Source organism: Taudactylus pleione, unplaced genomic scaffold (genome assembly GCF_031769625.1).
Source record: "Taudactylus pleione unplaced genomic scaffold, aTauple2 ptg000154l, whole genome shotgun sequence".
Lineage (NCBI taxonomy): Eukaryota > Metazoa > Chordata > Amphibia > Anura > Myobatrachidae > Taudactylus > Taudactylus pleione.
This window is the reverse complement of record NW_028284556.1, coordinates 14,475,655-14,479,716: the sequence shown is the minus strand read 5'-3', so window position 1 is coordinate 14,479,716 and position 4,062 is coordinate 14,475,655. Positions and strand designations below refer to the sequence as shown.

General features: G+C 37.4%; 1 pseudogene; it reads right to left on the bottom strand.

Annotated features, from left to right (window-relative positions):
• Positions 1-476: 476 nt before the first annotated feature.
• LOC148521909 (endogenous retrovirus group PABLB member 1 Env polyprotein-like) lies at positions 477-1,220 on the bottom strand (annotated as a pseudogene).
• Positions 1,221-4,062: the final 2,842 nt, after the last annotated feature.

The window sequence follows — 4,062 nt, the reverse complement described above, 5'->3', positions numbered from 1 at the left end:
CTCATGACCATTCAGCTTCCATATTGTATTCAGCTATTCATATTTACTCTCTCTCTCTGTTGATTAAACATTCTACTACACAAATCAAAAGGTCCTCATCAAAATTCCAAAGGAGGTTTAGGATAACATACAACACAGTAAAAAGGTAGATTCACAAGGATTGGGTTGAAATCTGATACTCACCTCACCAGACAGGGGTGTCCCTAAATTTCATATGAACCTTTGGCGTGGCTAGGAAAGTGACAATATAGCTAGTTGAGATCCATAGCTAATTCATGTGTAACATATTCATCATTCTCACTTCCCTCATTGCCCCCTCTCATTATCTGATATACAGAGTTATTAGTCAAAATTTCAAGACTCTCATATTATTTCAATAGGTTACTATATAGAATCTGTGGACTCTGCTGTTCATGCTCAGTCTGGGCTACAATTACTGCAGTCATTTCTTCCTGTCTATTTTCCTTCCTAATTCCTTAGATACACTGTACACTCATAATGGGTTTACATTTACTAATAATATATACTATGCCTAACACTATTATACCAAAAATAACATATTGTATTATGCCAAAAAAAGTTTATCAATACCTAACCATCCTAAAGGGTCCCATCCTTCTCCAGTACCTACTTTACTTATGTTTTTTTTGTAACTCTCCAAATGCCTAATGATTTCTGCCTTATTATCATCTATATATGTGCAACATTCTTGTCCTACTACTGCACGTGTGCCACCTTCCACTGCCGTCAACTGTTCCAGTGTCAATCTATTCTGTAAAGCCACTTTCTGAATTTGGACAACTTCTTCCACTGTCTGATTCGTTAAAACAGCCAATTCTCCTACCATCTGAGCCATTAAAGTCAGTATTTCTGAAATCACATTTTATACCATAAAAATTTGTAGACAAGTGAATATTACTTCAGCAGTATGCTCACTATCTGTCAATTTAAAAGATATAGCTTTTTTTTCCTTGCCTTCTTGCTACATTCTTTAAGTAAGTCAAACCAGCATGTTCTTCAGGTATGTTTCTGGGATATTGATCTAAGTGATCAGTAACTCTCACAATGGGAACTACATAGGAAAGTGCACAATGCCCAATTGCCCCTAAGGGAATCCATGAATAGGCCCACTTTCCAGGCACCCAATACATCCCCTTAAGTAAAGGAATGCCCTCTACTCTAGTATAAATTAATCCCATATATGATATAAAGAAAGCCATGGTATTTCCTGCTGCATCAGCACAGGTCGCAGTGTCAAAAGTACAACTATCCTCTAGTAGTTGAACTAAAGTCTTATTCACCACCAAAGACCCCTTGTCATTTATGAAATATCAACTAGAGCTCATATTAGTTGAAAGGGTATTGGTCATCTTAGTCACAAAGGTTGTTCAAGTACAGTTAGTATAACTAAATGTTGTCATTTAACCTTTATAGTGTTACAAGAACCTGTTTTGTCCCTAAAGCCAACTTTCTGTCTTCTAAAGTTTTTATAATATATATTCATGCAAAATACAGGTTTCCCTGTAGCAATAGTCACTTATAAAGGAGGAGCATACATTTTACTAGCTTTTGATACATCATGATATGGAAAATCCACCACAGTCTGCATTTTTGGTTCCTGGTTAAAACAGATATAACTCCCATTTGGATGACAAGACCACTCTCAATTTAACATTCTGTGGCGCTAAGGAAGTGAGCTAGCATAGATATGCCTGCCTCTACACTCATAGGTAGGTGAGAGGAAATCCAAAAATGACTCTAATTAAGTGTCTCTGCAACGCTACTATGCATTTATATCATGTAATTACCTGTCAAATCCTTTTTGTGATCTCCCTTTTGCAGGTCTCTATGTACATGTATTCTTCCTAACATATCTTGTATTTATCATCTGTATCATTGATCATATCATTCACAGCTTTTGTGGTATACCAACCAAAATCAATCAGAATAACTGTCATAACAATCAGAAAATCGTCATGCAAATATGCACCCCCAAATTCCTTAATCTGGCCATGGGTCCAATAACATGTTTCTTTACATGATTATCTTCACAGTTCAGAGCTACTGAATTGGCAAGTGGTCCAGTTTTATTATGACCAGAAAACCACAAAATTGTTGATTTTACTGGTGAAGTGAAGAAGCTGTGTCTGGAAGAATGTCCTCCAACCAAATTAAGCTATCACAGGAGATGTGACTTTTCTACAATGTGTAGCATGAATCCTTGATGTCTTCTCTTTAATTTTAACAGCAGTTAGAGTTGTCAGCAAGACATGATAAGGTGCTTCCCACTAGTCTGTCAGCAAGCCTGATCACAGAAATTTTAGGACCATCACCTTATCACCAGGCTGCACAGATGTGTCCACATACACCTTTCCAAAAATCTAGGAATACGGCAAAATGTGCCATGCCTTTGAATCTGCAAATTAGCCATGCCTTGTGATTTTCCTCAAACTTTGCTACTTTGATCTGTTACTTTATATGAATACTTTTGCAGCAAAAAAAAAAATTGGGATCAATCCAATTGCTACTCATCGAGCTGCGTCTTAGCAATGCTGGCATCTCATGCCAAATAAAGCAAAAAAGGAAAGGTGTATGAACACACATCTGTAAGTCATGGAATGCACCTTCCATGGGATTGGCTGTGTACTGACCAAAGCAGTGTGTATCTTCTTTAGCTGGTTGCTTAGTGAGATGAGATAATTCACAGTTAAGTCAGTTCTCTTTCTGAGTTTATATGCATTGGGTAGCTTTCCAAGCAGTATCTCATAAGGGGAAATATTTAGTTCTCCTCTAGGGGTAATTCTGATTGCATGTAGTACTAATGGGAAAGCCTCTGGCCACTGCAAACTAGTCTCTTTGCATATGTTAGAAACTTTGTTTTTAATGGTACCATTGTAACATTTCACCTTGCCACTAGCGTGAGGATGATATGCTGTGTGTAGCTCTTCTTTCATTACAAGGAGTTGAAACATCTTTCTAAAAACTAGACCAGTAAAATGTGTGCCTTGGTCAGATGATATTACATAAGGTATTCCATACCTACAGACAAATTTCTGTGTGAGTTTCTTAGCAGTAATTGATACTGTGGCACTAGCCAAAGCATACCCCTCAACCCACCCCAAAAACAAATCTACACAAACCTAAACACACTGAAGCATTCTAACTTTTGGAAGCTGAATTAAATCAATCTATATGATTTGAAAATAATCTAATGTCCGAGGAAGATGTGAAGGTATTGTCTTAACTATCCGCCCTGCTATTTTATGCAAGCAGATAATAGAAGAGGCACAGTATCTGGCTGCAACTGAAGCAAAGCTAGGAGCATACCAGTAAGTTTGAATCGAACTTATCATGGCATGGGTTAGTCCATGGGACATCTGTGCCAATGCTGGCAAGAGTGATTTTGGGGCAACACGCTTACCTTCAGAGCTTCGCCACTAGCCTTCATTGTTCTGTGTATACTTTGCATTTTCCCACTTGGTCCTTTCCTGTAAATCACAAGATTCTTGCATTTTGATTAGTGTTTTTCAATTGGTACACATGTATCAATACATACACTTTCTTTCACAATCTATCTTTGAGCTGCTGCCTTTTCGGCAATATCTGCTCTTTGATTCCCTTTAGTAATCTCATCATGTATAGTCATATGAGCTTGGAATTTAAAGGCTGCAATTTGAGAAGATAGTTGTATAGCTTCTAGCTACTCTTTTACTGCTTCTGCATGAGCAAATGGGTTGCCCATTGCTGTCATAAAGTCTCTTTGTTTCCATAATTCCCCAGAAATCATGCACCATGCCAAAGGCATATCTGCTATCTATGTATATATTAACACTTTTTTCTTCTGCCAATTGATAAGCTTTTCTTAGTACTTTTAGCTTTGCTAACTGTGCTATGTGTGGTTGTACAAGTGGGTTGGAAAAAAACATGGTATCATCTATCACTGCATGCCCTGATGGTGTTACCCCAGTTTCTGTTTATCTATTGTAGCTACCATCAACATAATAAATTAAATCAGAATTCTGAAGTGATACCTCTTCCAAATCTACTATTTTAGCAAATTGC